The sequence below is a fragment of the Dama dama genome, chromosome 3 (genome assembly GCF_033118175.1).
Source record: "Dama dama isolate Ldn47 chromosome 3, ASM3311817v1, whole genome shotgun sequence".
NCBI lineage: Eukaryota > Metazoa > Chordata > Mammalia > Artiodactyla > Cervidae > Dama > Dama dama.
The window spans coordinates 32115258-32134559 of NC_083683.1; the positions used below are offsets into that span (position 1 = coordinate 32115258).

At 38.5% G+C, this 19302-nt stretch overlaps 1 protein-coding gene across 1 annotated transcript in view; it reads left to right on the forward strand.

Moving 5' to 3' along the window:
- Positions 1-19302, forward strand: part of LRRIQ1 (leucine rich repeats and IQ motif containing 1) — a 189091-nt gene that overhangs the window by 127741 nt on the left and 42048 nt on the right. The window lies entirely within an intron of this gene.

The following is a 19302-nucleotide window of genomic DNA, read 5'->3' on the forward strand; positions in this document are numbered from 1 at the left end:
GTCCAGTACCTGTCTTGGTTTATTCTATATCACCTATAATTTCTACTTAGTTTTCAATATCTGATCTTGCCTTAAAATTTGAAACTCTTTCTTAATTATTGCCTTAAATATTTCCCACCAAGTTTCCTTTTCTTGTTGTTTGTTTCAAATGTTCAATTTGGAGCCTGATGTCACTCTGATGTAAAAAGAGGCATAGCTTGATGGTGGCTCAGATGGTAAACAACCCACCTGCTAATGCAGAAAATACAGGAGACCCAGGTTCGATCCCCAGACTGGGAGGATCCCCTGGAGGAGGGCATGGCAGCCCACTCCAGTAGTCTTGCCTCGAAAACCCCATAGACAGAGGAGCCGGGTGGGCTACAGTCCTTGGGGTCACAAAGTGTTGAACATGACTGAATGATTAACACATTCACCCTTTCACTTTCACAGGTGTAGATTCTAAAGTTAGTCAAACACAGTTTGAATCACGCTTCTTCCTTTTATTGACTGTGTGCCTGGGGACATTATTTAATTTCCCTGTGTAGCATTATTTTTCATTTGTAAAGTTAAATACTAACAGTTTCTAGTTGTTGAGGATTACGTGAGATTCAACTTGTGAAATGCTTGAAGCACACATTATAAATACATAGTGGGTGCTCAAAACTTGTAATCTTTTGCAACAGTTACTTTTAAAGTATAAGTGTGGGGCTGCGTTTGTTTTCTTTTGTCTTATTTGCAATTAGTAATACTTATTGCATTTCTTGCTAGGTACTGTGCTAAGAGTTCTACTTAAATTCTCTGATTCAGTCTTCCCAGAAGCTCTTAAAAATATATTATGACTATCAATATTTTACAGAAGAAACTGGTTTTGGGAGTTTGATAAGTAACTTGCCCAAGTTCACCCAAAAAATATATGCCTAAAGAGAAGTGGACATAATTTCTTTGTCAAAACAAAGCTAGCAAAAATCAAACAAAATGAAGACAATAAGGAATGCAGGTTCTTGGGTTATCCTGTAATGTATACAAGTTTAGAAACAATATATTTAAGAAAAAATTTTAAAACTGACTATTATATTAGCCAAAACTCTGGGAAAAAAATATTTTTTTTAAATTCCTTTCTAAGGGAACAGCTACCCACTCCAGTATTCTGGCCTGAATTCCGTGGACTGTACAGTCCATGGGGTTGCAAATAGCTGGACATGACGGCACGACTTTCACTTTCACTATAGCTTGCATTAATATAAATTAAGGAACAGTTTAGTGTCAAAATGGTGATAAATATGTTTTTTGACCTGTAATTAGCTGCTATCTCATCTAGTTTCATTATGATTACCTAACATTATTAAATACCAAATCTTTTAGATTCTAGGAGTGATTGTATTTTCAAGTACCTATTCTAATTTTCATATAGATGAGAACCTCTCCATACAGACCAAAAGGAAACACTATATTTTTGTTTTATTTATTCCTCTTTTTCCAGTCATAACTGACATTTTAATTTTATTTTAATCATATTGAATACATTATATTACTTTACTGTTCTAATCTGCTAAAACTTAAATTTGCTACTCCTGAAGCCAATGCCAAATTTGGGCTTCTGGTTTTGGCCAAGAAAGGAAGCTAGTCAAGCTAGGGAAAAAAAAATTGGATCTGGCCCAACAGCCTTCAAAAAGCGTCAGGTTCAGTCTTAGTTCCTCCAATCCCTAGGACAATTTCACTTCACTTTAAAGTCAGACTTTCATAATTCCCAGTTTGGTGCTGTCATCACTAACATACTTTCTGTTTTTCTTTAAAACTGAAGATTCACACATACCATATGTCTTTAGGTATCATAGAAGTTCAAATATTTTTGTATTAAATTTTTGAGTATTGAAGTCATTAAAAGACTTCAATGTCTATAATTTTTACTCCAGATCATTTCTAATCAAACTATGTTCTCTTATGGTATTTTTAGTGTATGATTACAAGCATTTTCTTCTCAAGCTTTCCTCCTTTTAATACCAGTTTAGAGCACAGAGTCACATTATGTATATTTTTTATTTGTAGGTCTTGTGTTACAATAGCTGTATAGAGTACTTGCTAACAGTGTCAACACAATTAGGTATTAAGAGCTGGTAAATTAATGCCACAAAATTAATGCAGGTAACCAAACACTACCTGAAGGTATGCTCCTAAGAATAGACTTGCTTATCATTAAAACTCCCTAAATATATTTTAGGCACTATCATACTATTTTGTAGTATAAGATTTGGAATCACTTCAACTTTCTACAGGAAAAAAAAAAAAATGTGATTAGAGATTTCAGTCTAGTGAAGCATAAAACAAACTGCAGTTCAAAAAAATGTTTGTCTGTAGATAAGTGGGATTTTCAGGAATGGCAATCCATGACCAGGGAGAGGCTGATTAAACTTCCTAGGCTTTCCTGGTGGCTCAGACAGTAAAGAATCTCCCTACAATGCAGAAGACTCGGGTTTGATCTCTGGGTTGAGATCTCCTGGAGAAGGGAATGGCCACCCACTCCAGTAATCTGGCCTGGAGAATTCCATGGACAGAGGAGCCCGGCGGCCTAAATATAATCCATGGGGTTGCAAACAGTTGGACATGACTGAGGGACTAACACTTTTTTTCACTTTCACTAATATATCTAAGTAATTCATTTGTTAATTACACATATTATATATAAGTATATAATATATGTATAATTGACATAGAGACTATATATATTTCATATATATGATGTGTATATGGATAAAAATGGAAAGGGATTTCAGAATTTTTAGAGTTTTTTGAAAGGAACCCTGATATATAGGCTGTTGGATATTATTAGTTTATTTTTTATTTAAAAATACAAGAGGGTTTCCACTTCTGGTAATAGAGGACTGTTTAACTCAAACCACCTCTCCTTCTGAGAACAACTTTAAAAGCTGGAAAATGTAGTTTTAAAAAATCTAATTGAAGTCATTCAAGAACTAGCAAGTAAGTTAAGACTTATAAGTCAAGAAGGACATCTCAAGAACTGAGAAACTGAGCTGAGAAACTCTTGATAATGTCACTACTCTTGGTGAACTGGGACTTTTCTGCTAACCTGTTACCAGAAAGAAATATAAACCATGTCCCAAAACAGATAACATCAAATTATCTCTACAATTTTTCCTGTATAATTTTTGGCACACACTAAAGAAAAAAAAAAAAGGTCTTGTAGGTCTTCATAGACCCATTCAACTTCAGCTTCTTCAGCGTTACTGGTTGGGGCATAGGCTTGGATTACCGTGATATTGAATGGTTTGCCTTGGAAACGAACAAAGATCATTCTGTCATTTTTGAGATTGCATCCAAGTACTGCATTTCAGACTCTTTTGTTGACCATGATGGCTACTTCATTTCTTCTGAGGGATTCCTGCCCACAGTAGTAGATACAATGGTCATCTGAGTTAAATTCACCCATTCTAGTCCATTTTAGTTTGCTGATTCCTAGAATGTCGACATTCACTCTTACCATCTCCTGTTTGACCACATCCAATTTGCCTTGATTCATGGTCCTAACATTCCAGGTTTCTATGCAATATTGCTCTTTACAGCATCAGACCTTGCTTCTGTCACTAGTCACATCCACAACAGGGTATTGTTTTTATTTTGGCTCCATCCCTTCATTCTTTCTGGAGTTATTTCTCCACTGATCTCCAGTAGCATATTGGGCACCTACCAACATGGGGAGTTCCTCTTTCAGAATCCTGTCATTTTGCCTTTTCATGCTGTTCATGGGGTTCTCAAGGCAGGAATAGGAATAACAGGGAAATTTGGTGTATGGAATGAAGCAGGGCAAAGGGTAATAGAGTTTTGCCAAGAGAACGCACTGGTCATAGCAAACACCCTCTTCCAACAACACAAGAGAAGACTCTACACATGGACATCACCAGATGGTCAACACCAAAATGAGATGGATTATATTCTTTGCAGCCAAAGATAGAGAAGCTCTATACAGTCAGCAAAAACAAGACCGGGAGCTGACTGTGGCTCAGATCATGAACTCCTTATTGCCAAATTCAGACTTCAATTGAAGAAAGTAGGGAAAATCACTAGACCATTCAGGTGTGACCTAAATCAAATGCCTTATGATTATACAGTAGAAGTGAGAAATAGATTTAATGGACGGGATCTCATAGACAGAGTGCCTGATGAACTATGGATGGAGGTACTTGACATTGTTCAGGAGACAGGGATCAAGACCATCCCCATGGAAAAGAAATGCAAAAAAAGAAAAATGGTTTTCTGAGGAGGCCTTACAAATAGCTGTGAAAAGCAAAGGAGAAAAGGAAAAATATTCCCATTTTAATGCAGAGTTCCAGCAAGGAGAGATAAGAAAGCCTTCCTCGGTGATCAGTGCAAAGAAATAGAGGAAAACAACAGAATGGTAAAGACTAGAGATCTCTTCAAGAAAATTAGAGGTACCAAGGAACATTTCATGCAAAGATGGGCTCAATAAAAGACAGAAATGGTAGGGACCTAACAGAAGCAGAAGATATTAAGAAGAGGTGGCAAGAATACACAGAAGAACTGTACAAAAAAGATCTTCATGACCCAGATAATCACGATGGTGTGATCACTCACCTAGAGCCAGACATCCTGGAATGTGAAGTCAAGTGGGCCCTAGAAAGCATCACTACGAACAAAGCTAGTGGAGGTGAGAGAATTAAATCCTGAAAGATGAGGCTGTGTAAGTGCTGCACTCAATATGCCAGCAAATTTGGAAAACTCCACAGTGGCCACAGGACTGGAAAAGGTCAGTTTTCATCCCAATCCCAAAAAAAGGCAATCCCAAAGAATGCTCAAACTACCACACAGTTGCACTCATCTCACACGCTAGTAAAGTAATGCTCAAAATCCTCCAAGCCAGGCTTCAGCAATATGTGAACCATGAACTTCCAGATGTCCACGCTGGTTTTAGAAAAGGCAGAGGAACAAGAGATCAAATGGCCAACATCCGCTGGATCATCAAAAAAGCAAGAGAGTTCCAAAAAAACACCTATTTCTGCTTTATTGACTAGGCCAAAGCCTTCGACTGTGTGGATCACAATAAACTGTGGAAAATTCTGAAACAGATGGGAATACCAGACCACCTGACCTGCCTCTTGAGAAATCTGTATGCAGGTCAGGAAGCAACAGCTAGAACTGGACATGGAACAACAGACTGGTTCCAAATAGGAAAAGGAGTATGTCAAGACTGTATATTGTCACCCTGCTTATTTAACTTATATGCAGAACATCATGAGAAACGCTGGGCTGGAAGAAGCACAAGCTGGAATCAAGTATGCTGGGAGAAATATCAATAACCTCAGATATGCAAATGACACCACCCTTATGGCAGAAAGTGAAGAGGAACTAAAAAGCCTCTTGATGAAAGTGAAAGAGGAGAGTGAAAAGTTTGCTTAAAGCTCAACATTCAGAAAATTAAGATCATGGCATCTGGTCCCATCACTTATGGCAAATAGATGGGGAAACAGTTTGAACAGTGTCAGACGTTATTTTTTGGGGCTCCAAAATCACTGCAAATGGTGATTGCAGCCATGAAATTAAAAGACACTTACTCCTTGGAAGGAAAGTTATGACCAACCTAGATAACATATTAAAAAGCAGACACATTACTTTGCCAACAAAGGTCCATCTAGTCAAGGCTATGGTTTTTCCAGTGCTCATGTATGGATGTGAGAGTTGGACTGTGAAGAAAGCTGAGCCCTGGAGTTGATGCTTTTGGACTGTGGTATTGGAGAAGACTCTTGAGAGTCCCTTGGACTGCAAGGAGATCCAACCAGTCCATCTTAAGGGAAATCAGTCCTGGGTGTTCATTGGAAGGACTGATGCTGAAGCTGAAACTCCAATACTTTGGTACCCCATGCAAAGAGTTGACTCATTGGAAAAGACCCTGATGCTGGGAGGGATTGGGAGCAGGAGGAGAAGGGGACGACAGAGGATGAGATGACTGGATGGCATCACCGACTCTATGGACATGAGTTTGAGTAAACTCCAGGAGTTGGTGATAGACAGGGAGGCCTGGTGTGCTGCAATTCATGGGGTCGCAAAGAGTCGGACACAACTGAGTGACTGAATTGAACTGAACTGAAAGGAAAAAAAAAAGGCATAGAAGGAGAATGAAACATCACTGAACACCATGAGAAACAGTAAACAACAGAAATTGAGCTAAGGAGATTTCAGATAATGAAGGCTTTAAAATGAATACACACTCACACAAAATAAATAAATAAATAAATAAAATGAATACACAGTAATTTTAGGGGTATAGAATAAAAAATTGAGTATTTCAGTATACATATTAAACCTATAAAAATATCTGAATGGAAAGTTGATAACTTAAAAGTAGCATAACTGAAATAAAGAACTCCGTGTCTGGGTTTAACTACTGATTAGTCTAAACTGAAGAGAGAATTACTGGAAGGACAATAGCTATGAGAAAAATATTAAAGTTGAAGCACAAAATAAAAAAGAATGGAAAATACAGGAAAAAGAAGAGACGTGAGATGCAGCAAATATATCTAACACACATGTGATTACAGTTCAAGAAAAAGGTGAGATGGCATTGTATAGAAATAATATCTGAAGAGTTAGTCTTTGAGGATTTACTAAGGTGAAGTAAAACCTCAATTTATGGATTCAAGAAATTCCACGAACTACAAAGAAAACATATACAAGGAAAACCACACTGAGCACACTGCAGTAAAAGCACTAAAAAAACAAAGACAAAGAGAAAAAAAAATTCAGATCCATAAAAAAAAAAGATGCTCAACATCCTCATTATCAGAGAAATGCAAATCAAAACCTCAGTGAGGTACCATTACATGCCAGTCAGAATGGCTGCTATCCAGAAGTCTACAAGCAATAAATGCTGGAGAAGATGTGGAGAAAAGGGAACCCTCTTACACTGTTGGTGGGAATGCAAACTAGTATAGCCACTATGGAGAACAGTGTGGAGTTTCCTTAAAAAACTGGAAATAGAACTGCCATATGACCCAGCAATCCCGCTGCTGGGCATACACACCGAGGAAACCAGATCTGAAAGAGACACGTGCACCCGAATGTTCATTCGCAGCACTGTTTATAATAGCCAGGACATGGAAGCAACCTAGATGCCCATCAGCAGACGAATGGATAAGAAAGCTGTGGTACATATACACCATGGAATATTACTCAGCCATTAAAAAGAATGTATTTGAATCAGTTCTAATGAGGTGGATGAAACTGGAGCCCATTATACAGAGTGAAGTAAGCCAGAAAGGAAAACACCAATACAGTATACTAACACATGTATATGGAATTTAGAAAGATGGTAACGATGACGCTATATGCAAGACAGAAAGAGACACAGAAATACAGAACAGACTTTTGGACTCTGTGGGAGAAGGCGAGGGTGGGATGATTTGAGAGAACAGCACTGAATCATGTATATTATCAAGTGTGAAACAGATCGCCAGTCCAGGTTCAAGGCATGAGACAGGGTGCTCGGGGCCGGTGCACTGGGATGACCCAGAGGGATGGGATGGGGAGGGAGGAGGGAGGGGGGTTCAGGATGGGGAAGACATGTACACTCATGGCTGATTCATGTCAGTGTATGGCAAAAACCACTGCAATATTGTAAAGTAATTAGCCTCCAATTAAAATTAATTAATTTTTAAAAAATTTTTAAAAAGGAAAAAAACATTTATTATCTTCCAAGTAGCAATAATAATGAAGCTTGTTTATTAATAGTAGTTAGGAAAGTCAGAAGACAATTGTTAAATATCATATGCTACCCAAAGTCTTTGGGGCATGCTGCAGTCCATGGGGTCACAAAGTGTTGGACACGACTGAGCTACTGAACTGATGGACAGATTTAGGATAGAAGCCCTAAATCTCAATCTGACTTTGGAGATAAGGCCTTTTAAGGAGTTAATTAAGATTTGAGGAGGTCAGATGATTGGGGCCCTAATCCAATAAAACTGATCATTTTATTAGAAGAGGAAAAGACACAAGGAGTGGATACATACTCACAGAGGAAAGGTCATGGGTGGACACAGCAAGAAGGTGGCCACCTGCAAGTCAAGGAGAGAGGCCTCTGAACGACTAAAGTTGCCAACAACCTTGATCTGGGACTTCTAGGCTCCAAAACTGTGAGAACATATATCTCTGTTTAAGTACTCAGGCAGAGGTATCTTATTATGGCAGCCCAAGCTGACTAATATACAGTGTAATGATATCTTCAAAGTGCTAAAAGAAAGTAAGTTCCACCATGAAAGTCTATACACAGCAAAACTTAAAGCAGAAGCCAGAGACACAGATATAGAGAACAAGTATATGGAGATTGAGGGCGAAAGAAGGTGGGTGGTAGGAGATTCGAATTGACACTTACATACTATGTATAAAATAAATAACTAATGCTTTGGAACCGTGGTGCTGGAGAAGACTCTTGAGAGTCCCTTGGACAGCAAGGAGATAAAACAAGTCACTCCTAACAGAAATCAACCCTGAGTGTTCCTCAGAAAGACTGATGTTGAACCTGAAGCTCCAATACTTTGTCCACATGATGTGAGGCGCTGACTCACTGGAAAAGACCCTGAAGCTGGAAAAGATTGAAGGCAAAAGAAGGGGACAACAGAGGATGAGATGGTTGAATGACATCACCAACTCACTGGACATGAGTTTGAACAAGCTCCAAGAATTGGTGATGGACAGGGAAGCCTGGCATGCTGCAGTCCATGGGGTCACAAAGTGTCGGGCACGACTGAGCTACTGAACTGAACTGAGAAACTAACACATCATTGTAAAGCAACCATATTCCAATAAAAATTAATTTAAAATAAATAAATGAAAAAAAAGAAGAAAGCAGGGCACACATGCCACCCAGCTCTCTACCTGGTACTCTGTGCAGTCATAAGGAAAATAAGGATATCTGGACTCCTGAGCCAAAACTTTACAGACAGAATGGGAGAGGAGAGTGGCTCTGGAGAAGCTCATGGCATCCTTTATCTGTGTTGTCCCTTGTTCCCTGAAAGAAACCTCTCTGTCCACCTGTCAGCTGCCTATTTACTTCCTACCCTGGACACTTCCTGTATTTCTGGGACAGCTAATAATCCTATCAAGGTGTCAGATAATGATTACCCTATTTTAGAAAGTTCATCACTGAGGACTGTAGTCTTCTATCTAAAGAAGGCTACATGAGATAATGAAGTAGCAATGGATTTGGGCTGAGAAGACTTCGGTTTGAATCTTGCATAAATACTCACTGGCCGTATGCTCCATGCCTTTGTTTTCTCATCTGTAAAGATTGGAAACACCAATCATTACTTCTCATGATGTTTTAAAAATTAAAAGATAAGAACCTAGACAGCATAGTAAAAAGCAGAGACATTACTTTGCCAACAAAGGTCCGTCTGGTCAAGGCTATGGTTTTTCCAGTGGTCACGTATGGATGTGTGAGTTGGACTGTGAATAAAGCTGGGCGCTGAGAAATTGATGCTTTTGAACTATGGTGTTGGAGAAGACTCTTGAGAGTCCCTTGGACTGCAAGGAGATCCAACCAGTCCATCCTAAAGGAGATCAGTCCTGGGTGTTCATTGGAAGGACTGATGCTGAAGCTGAAACTCCAATACTTTGGCCACCTCATGCGAAGAGTTGACTCATTGGAAAAGACCCTGATGCTGGGAGGAATTGGGGGCAGGAGGAGAAGGGGACGACAGAGGATAAGGTGGCTGGATGGCGTCACCGACTCGAAGGACATGGGTTTGGGTGAACTCCGGGAGTTGGTGATGGACAGGGAGGCCTGGCGTGCTATGGTTCATGAGGTCGCAAAGAGTCGGACATGACTGAGCGACTGAACTGAACTGAACTGAAGGTCTTCCAGGTAAAGGTGATGGATCTGAAAACCCTCACCAATATATGATTCATGTAGGTGACCCTGAAATGATTGACATCACACACTTGTTTTATCCTACCTAATGAGTTAATTTACAATTTCTTATCAGTTTTATAGGCGCCCATTAGATGTAAGCACACAAATGAAGATTCTTAAACATCTGAACTTTTGAACTGTGGTGTTGGAGAAGACCCTTGAGAGTCCTTTGGACAGCAAGGAGATCCAACCAGTCCATCCTAAAGGAAATCAGTCCTGAGTATTCATTGGAAGGACTGATACTGAAGCTGAAACTCCAATACTTTGGCCACCTGATGTGAAGAATTGACTCATTGGAAAAGACCCTGATTCTGGGAAAGATTGAAGGTGGGAGGAGAAGGGGATAACAGAGGGTGAGATGGTTGGATGGCATCACCAACTCAATGGACATGAGTTTGAGTAATCTCTGGGAGTTGGTGATGGACAGGGAGGCTTGGCGTGCTGCAGTCCATGGGGTTGCAAAGAGTCGGACATGACTGAGCAACTGATCTGAACTAAACTGAACATCTGAAAGAAACTTTTAAGAAAAAGTAACAAACACAGTCAACTTCACATGAAAAAATTTCAAAAATACCATGAATATTTTTAGAGACAAGAAAATATTGCATCCATGAAATAAGAATGAGATGCTATAATAAGAAAGAGGGAGTTCAGAGAACTAAAAAATCTCTTTGAAAATAAAAATATGGTATCAGAAATAAAATCTTGACAAAAGACAAAGTTAGAAGATAGTGTTAAAGAAATTTCCCAGAAACTGGAGCAAAAATACAAAGTGACATGAAACATGAGAGAGAACACAAAGAAAAGAGACTTAGTCCAGGAGGTCCAGCCTTGATAATTGAAAGAAGTTCCAAAAAGAGAGAACACAACAACAAATAGATTGAAGGAAGCTGTCAGAGAAATCATCCCCCCAAATTCCCCAAACTAAGGGAATTTCCAGTTTCCAGATCATGTTAGGAAAATGAATAAAATTAAAATCACCTTTGTAGCACATCTTAGAAGATGTCATAAAACCAGGGACAAGGGAAAGACTTTAAAAGTCCTCCAGAAAGAAAAACAGATCATATGCAATGGATCAGTTACCTAAAAGGCATTGGACTTCCCCACATTAATCTTGAACCATAAAGGATGATGGAACAGCATGTTCAACATCCTTAGGCAGTTATTTTTAACCTAGAAATCTATAAGTGAAAAAAAAAAAGTGAAAGTATTCATCACTAAGTCATGTCAGGCTCTTTGCAACCCCATGGACTGTAGACCACTAGGCTCCTCTGTCCATGGAATTCTCCAGGCAAGAATACTGGAGTGGGTAGCCATTCCCTTCTCCAGGGGATCTTCCCGACCTGGCTCTCCCTCACTGCAGGCCGATTCTTTACCATCTGAGCCACTAGGGAAATCCATAATTCTGTAAACAGGTGAATTATTAATAAAATTAAAAAGTATAAAAGCATATCAAGTCTTAATATATCTCCCTTGCAACCTTGATCTGGAAGCTACTGGAGGAACCACTCCGCAAAGATGGAGAGGCAAACCATGAAAAAGAACACGTGAGATCTACTGAGGGAAACAGAGGGATGGTGAAGAGAGATCCCAAGATGAGAGCACACACATGTTTCAAGAATAGGTACTCTATGCTGACAGATAACATCTCTGAGGAACAAAAAATTTTTTCATTGTCTCATCACGCATATTCAATAGGAGATACAGTCCTCAGGAAAGGAGTTTGGGAATGATCTATGGATATGTGTGTGGAGGCTTCCCTGGTAGCTGAGCGGTAAAGAATCAACCTGCCAATGCAGGAGACACTGGAAACTCGGGTTCGATCCCTGGGTCAGAAACATCCCCTGGAACAAGAAATAGCAGCCCACTCTGATATTCTTGCCTGGACAATCCCATGGATAGAGGAGCCTAGCGGGCTACAGTTCATGGGGTCGCAAAGAGTTGGACACAGCTGAGTGACTGAGCATGTACATGTAGATATGTGTGTAGAATGCTAATTCATGAATCTTTGGTAGATGTACCCTTCTAACGGAGAATTTGGACACTGATGACAGTACAAAGAAAACTAACTAGATGTAAAAAATTGGTTAACTAAATGTGAAGAAAATCAGTTACACAAGGAGAAATGTAATCTGTAACTGTTATGCTATTTTTTTTTCTATTAGAAGCTGTGTGTTTTGAATTAAAATCAAAACTTAAATAAATGAAATGTAATAGGCTTCACACAACACTGTATTTACCTAACCTTAAGGAAAGACAAAGGAGAAGAGATCTCAAAACCTGTTGAGTATAATGACGACATTGTGACATCTAGACACAACACCTGGTGTCCTAATCATTCCATTTGGCACTTAGGAAATGTGTGGGCATGAGAGTCAAGTCTGTGAGTGTGCAGATAAATTGAGTTTAAGCAATCCATCATCTCTGATGATCCCAGCAGATTTTACTGTTAATTAGTCATATAGTCTTCTCAGGTATATGATCAGCTAGTAACCCAGTGCACTTGTGGGTATATAACTAGAGTTCTGTTGCATTTTATCCATATTGGTTACTTATAGCTCAGTAAACAACTTCAGTAATGAGGGCTTGGTCTGGTACAGCTAAATTCTCCTTTGTTGGATTCAGTAGAGATTAAATTCTAACAATTACTTTACTGGCGGATGAAATCATCACACTTCCTTGCAACTATAGGAAAACCATAGAGCTAACTTTTAACCCTTCCTGGGCTTCCCCAATGGCTCAATGGGTTAAGAATCCAGAATCCGCCTACAGTGCAGAAGACATAGGAAACACAGATTCAGTCCCTGGGTAGGGAAGATCCCCTGGAGGAGGAAGATGGCAACCCACTCCAGTATTGTTGCCTGAAAAATCCCACTGATAGAGGAGCTTGGTGGGCTACAAAGGGTCACAGAGTCAAACAGGACTGAGAAACTAACCTACACAGCACCCATGGCCCATATTTATGGCTCAGGTATAAATGATATTTACATTGTCATAAATAGTTAAATACTAAATTGTGATCTAGCCAAAAAATTATTATTTGTCTAAGAAATGGGAAAATGAAGTACATATGTTTATGGTAGATGTGTTATAAAAGGGCTAAATCTTTATCTTTTCTCTTGTGAGGCCAAAAGGTAATATACAGAAATTTCAAAAGTGAAAACATCAAGATATATGCAGGCCAGCAGTGGAATAAAAGAGTAATGTGATTGAATGTAATTGCCTTTATAGTGTCAATTGAGAATGGAACTCAGACCTATTTCCTTGTCTTTGCTATTTAACCTAGCAACACATCTTTATTGAATATCTATCACGTGCTTGGCATTGTGTAAGGAGGTGAGGATAGAGTGGTGAATGAAATAAACACAGGCCATAAGTAATGGGATTCACTGTCTGACAGAAGCAGGGAAGAGGGTGACTGACATTTATTAACATTCATATAAGTGTATAAGTGCCAACAGAGGTCTGTCTAGTCAAGGCTGTGGTTTTTCTAGTAGTCGTGTATGGATGTGAGAGTTGGGCTATAAAGAAAGCTGAGTGCTGAAGAATTGGTGCTTTTGAACTGTGGTGTTGAAGACTCTTGAGAGTCCCTTGGACTGCAAGGAGATCCAACCAGTCCATCCTAAAGGAGATCAGTCCTGGGAATTCATTGGAAGGACTGATGTTGAAGCTGAAGCTCCAATACTTTGGCCACCTGATGCGAAGAATTGACTCATTGGAAAGGACCCTGATGTTAGGAAAGATTGAAGGCAGGAGGAAAAGGGGATGACAGAGGATGAAATGGTTGGATGGCATCACCAACTCAATGGACATGAGTTTGAGTAAACTCCAGGAGTTGGTGATGGACAGGGAGGCCTGCCATGCTACAGTCCGTGCGTTGCAAAGACACGACTGAGTGACTGAACTGAACCGAAGTGTATAATGACACAACAGAATGAAGTTCTTTTGAGGAAAAGTAAAAGACATTCATTATGAATTTAGGGAAGAAGTGACACTAGAACTGAATTTGAAGATTGGGTAGGAGTAACTAGGCAAAAATAGAAGTTGTAGATAAAGAGTGTTCCAGGCCAAAGTGTGGGCCTAATGAAAGACTTTGAAGATAGGGTAGCCTTGGCCATTAAAGGAATTGAAAGAAGGCTGGTTTGGCCAGAGAACAAGAAGTCAGATGAAGCTGGAGAAGTTGGCAGGGGACAGAGCAAGTTTATATCTTAATTTTTTGGAAGGGAGGTATTAATTTTTTTATTGAAATAGTGCCACTGACTCAGTGGGCATGAATCTGAGCAAACTCTGGGAGATAGTGAAGGACAGGGAAGCTTGTGCAGTCCGTGTGGTCACAAAGAGTCAGACCCAACCTAATGACTGAACAACTGCTGTATAGTGAAGTGAATCAGATATATGTATTCCTATAACCGCTCCCTCCCGAACCTCCCTTTCACACCTACCCACTGCTCACCCATCTAGGTCACCACAGAGCACTGAGCTGAGTTCTCTGTGCGAAACAGCAAGTTCCCATTAGCTATCTATTTTATACATGGTAGTGTAAACATCAGTGTAAATCAAAACTCCAGTGAAGTACACCCTCACACTGATGAGAATGGTCATCATCAAAAAAATCTACAAACAATACATGCTGGAGAGAGGGCAGAGAAAAGAGAACCCTCTTGCACTGTTGGTGGGAGTGTAAATTGACACAGTCACTGTGAAGGACAGAATAGTTTTAATTTGTCCTTATTAGTCCATGTCAAGGATTTGGCTTTCTATATTCCAAGAACAATAGTCATTATACGCAGAAGATGAAATGGTCAGATGTGTTCTTCAAGTAATGATTATGAAACTGGTGGTATGGTGAGCAGATAGAAAGGAAACAGGAGTGAACAGGATGAGAAAAGGTAGAAGGTCAGTGCAGTAGTCCACCACGGAGATGGTAGCTTGGAGCAGGCTGAGCGCGGCAGACGAAGATGTAAGGGGAAAGGAGAGAAATAGCAATCACAAGGCATGAATGTGTTTAAGTTGTGTGCTCAGTGGTGTCTGGCTCTTGGCAGCCCCACGGACTGTAGCCTGCTGGCTCTTCTGGCCATGGAATTTTCCAAGTAAGAATACTGGAGTGGGTTGCCATTTCCTACTTCAGGCGATCTTTCCTACCCAGGGACCAAACCCACGTCTCTTGCATCTCCTGTGTTGGCAGTCAGTGGCACTACCTGGGAAGCCTGTGTTTAAGTTACTTCTCACCTATTGAATGAAAAGAAGAATACTCATCCCATAGAGCAGTTGTGCGGAGCCAAACCATTGCCTAGCCCAGTATTCAGTATATGGCAGCAATCATTTCTATTCCCGTTAACATTCCAAACTTCACTATAACTCTCTCCTTAAATAGTGGTCTCACTTTCTTTCCAAGGCTAAACTTTTCATCCTTGCTGTGAATGTTATTCTGCAGATCCCGTGATGTTCTCCCCTTTAGTTGTCTTCAGCCTTGTTTTGTAAATTTCAGCCTGTATTATATCTATTTCTTAAAGTCAGCCTATGAATAAGTTGCATCTTTATTATTGAAAATGTGATGCTTCCTCCTTTTCGAGCCACTACCCCATCCATCCCTCTTTTTTATCAACCTTCTTAGGCAGTCTAATTAGTATCTTCATTTCTCACCCTCTGTTTATTGAGCATTTTTTATTCTCTCCAAAAAAAAAAAAAAACAAACATTTTTAAGCTTCTGCTTTCTTTTATTGTAATTGAGGCTGGAAGCAGAAGTAAAAATCGTTCTTGATTTAGAAACTCAGCCTAACAAGAGACAAACTTATAGACTGAAATTTATAATCTCATGTACAGTCCTCTCATAAAGCTATGCAGAGTATACGTTCTGGTCACATTCTCATCATTGTACTCAAACTACCTTCATGACAGTAATCAGTGTTAACCTCTTAATTGCTGCACTCAGGAACCTCGTTTCCGCCCTCTTTCTACTTGCCATTTCTTTGGGACTTTCTCTCCCTAGAATTTTTCTCCCATTACACCCTCATTCCAGTTCTCTCCCGGTTCTCCTAGCTATCTTACCAGTCCTCTTTATTTGTCTTCTATGCCTACTTCTGTTCCTAAAAGAGAAGTATCCCTTAGAGTTTTTGTGTGTGTGTGACGTTATTCTATATTCAATCCACATATTTATTTACAAGTACAACAGATGTTTGCTTTGACAGACATTATAGTAGGTGAAGGGATACAAAAATGAGTAAGACATAATTTTGCCTTTAAAAAGCTACCCTCGAGTCCAGTTGATGAGACATATAAATAGGCAAAAGAAAACATCATGGAAGTACAAATCAGACCTATTCCCAAGGGGTGATGAAAAGATCAAGAATATAACACCTAATTCTCTCATATAGCTTATGTTTACAGGCAGTGACAACTAAATGTCCACCTCCACCCTTCACCCTTTGATTTTTTCCTAGGCACTTGAAACCCAGTATGTCTAATATGAAGTGTGTATGTACATTCCACTCCACCCACCTGTTTGATCCTTTTTGCTGTCTCTGTTAGGAGCATCAGCAGTCATTCACTCACTTAACCTAGATAAATGAGAATCATTCTTAATTCTGTTCACTTTTTCATTTAAGTGTAGGCCCTACCCCTGCATCAGCCATTGCCTGCAGTGTCTCTTGCCCTGAAATATTGTCATGGTCACCTTATAATATTCACACATCTCTTAATGTTATAAATGCTATCTTCTATACTTGCATAGCGATGACTTTCTAAACTGCTATTCTTCACACAGCACACTCCTGTTTAAAATTCACAATGCCTTTCTGTTTCCTCTGGTACAAATTCCAAGGTCTTAAACATACAATACCCTTCACATGCTGTTCCCAGCATACCTTTCCACTACCACCTTGTATCATTTCTCCCCCAGATACTCTATAACCATATTGAACTACTTCAGTATATCCCCAACTATAATAAAGAGCTTGTTCTTTCCAAAAAATGCCCTGCTCTTCATATTTTCATGCTGCTTTCTTTATCCTTAATGCTTTTCCTCACCTTTCTAGTTTCAGACTTTTACTTATCCTTCATGACTCAGATAAATAAATGTCATTTCATCTGTAAGGCTCTCCTAATAACACCAAGCTTCCCATAGGCCTCTGTCATGTCTGCTTACTACTATCCTATAACTATATGTTTTTGTCTATTTCCTGAACTGACTATAAATCTTTTTAAAGTCAGGGATCAAGTTTTAGTCATATTTCTGTTTCCTCTCATCTCCAGAACCTAGCAACATTATTAGATCCATCTATACTAGGCATTCAATAAGTATTTGTTGAATTAATAAGCAGTTCTGACTCTAAAAAAGAAATATCTTTGGAGTCTCAGAAACACTCTTCCTGCCAATTGCTATTACTCAAAGTCACATATTGGCCTATTCCCAAGTTAAACTTACAACTCATTTAGTGTTCACATCCAAGCTTTAGGTCCCACTGTCTCAGCCACCCTGTAGATCTACTTAGCACACTTCGGAATTCATTTAATCATTTCCTACTTAAACTCCACCAGCTGTGAAGTTTTGGATTTTGAAAATATCCTCGTTATAAATAGCATCCTTTCATTTTATGGTTTCATAGTTTTTGAAACATTTTCTAGAAGAGATGGGTAATAAAGTCACTATTTATTTTTGTGTTTAAAGAAAACTAAATGATTTCTATATTCCATTGATATTTTATAGCAGCTTAATAAAACTGTGGGATCCCATGTGTTTTCCCCAAAGCTTCATTATCTTCCATAAGACTTTTTCAAATCATTATTTTAGTTAAAAAACAATACTCAACCTAACAGTTAAGAGAATGGGCTATGGAGCCAGACTATCTAGGTTTAAATTCCAACTCTGCCCCTTGCTACAGGTCTTGCTCTATCACACCCTCTGTCTTTCAGTGTCTGTTTCCTCATTTACGAAATTGGTATAATAAGGTAAATAATGCAGAGTTCACAGAGTTGAGTAAATAAATCAGTACATATAAAATGTTGGGAGTAATACCTAATGAATAGTAAGTTCAATACACGTTAGCTATTGCTATTATCAGGAACAGTAGTCATTTATAATGAAATCTGTACAAATTGGAATTTAATTATAGTAACTCCATACACTTTGAAACATTATATTTTAAAATATGGTGTATGCATATTGGGGAAGTTTATTTTTCTATTTAGCTGATCATTTTTCCATGGAAAGGGATTTTTCAGGTGAAGGTAAATGCATATACCTGAATAGACAAGACACAGATTCTGGTCAGTAATCCATTCTACTCTAAATTTTAGCTGGGCAAATTTGATAGGCAGCTTTAATCCAGACTTTTTAAAGTCATGTCAGTCAATCAATCAGTCACACTTCTGGCATTAACCTACCACCCCCAATGTATATGCTATCCCTTGTCATTTCTTTTCTTCATTCTGTAGAAGGTCTTGAACTTGGGTAGCCCATTGAAGCATGAATTAAAGAAGAAACTGATATCTTTAAACATTCCAATAATAATCTAATTATAAAAATTAACTTAGTTTTATCCTCCACTTAGAGAGAAAATATTCTCAGATATTGATATATATTTTGTAAAGATAAAGTTTATTTTGCAACTTTATTCAAGAAGAATAAAAAGACTAATATGGAGCCTGAATTTAATTCTTGTGATTCTAAGATTTGTCATTTTGACAGTTTTGCAGTGTTTTGTCCTTGTTAGAAGTAAAATTATCCCTTGAAGTTTTCTAAAATGTGTCCTATGGTTCTTTGCACCAGTAACCTTAAATTATATAAGAGATTTTTTTAAAAGATGATATCAATTACTATTTGTAGATTAGTTTTCTGAATTACTATCAGAAGTAATATTTGGATTTAATCCTGAGAAATTAAAACTTATTTGCCATAAAGTCAACATTTTGTCATCAGCCAGATGCTAAACTCGAAGTTTAGATAAAACTCAAAGCTAGCTCCCAGAATTGCTGCTTATGAATGACACGCTTATGTTGAAATGGAATTTGTGTTTGTGGTGCTCTAATACTTTGAAGCTGCTTTCCAACCTCATGCTGTGCTTGTGTCCATTCTCATGTAATTGCACGTATACCTCTGTACAAATTTCTGTCTCATGAAATGAGTTCTTATTCTTGGAATGAGATGTTACATTCGAATTTATACATTTTTTCCTTAAACTACTTGTATTATCAGACAGTGTATTGAAACCAAGGCTTTACATTTTAAGTGTCCCCTAAATTTAACTTTATGTCTTTTTCCTTTGATACTTTTTTATTAATTTTAGAAGAATAAATGTTCAAATATGTTATTTAGTAAATGTTTCTATTCCTATGCTTAATTTATATATTTGAGTGTCTTAATATTTAAAATATTTCTTTAATATTTT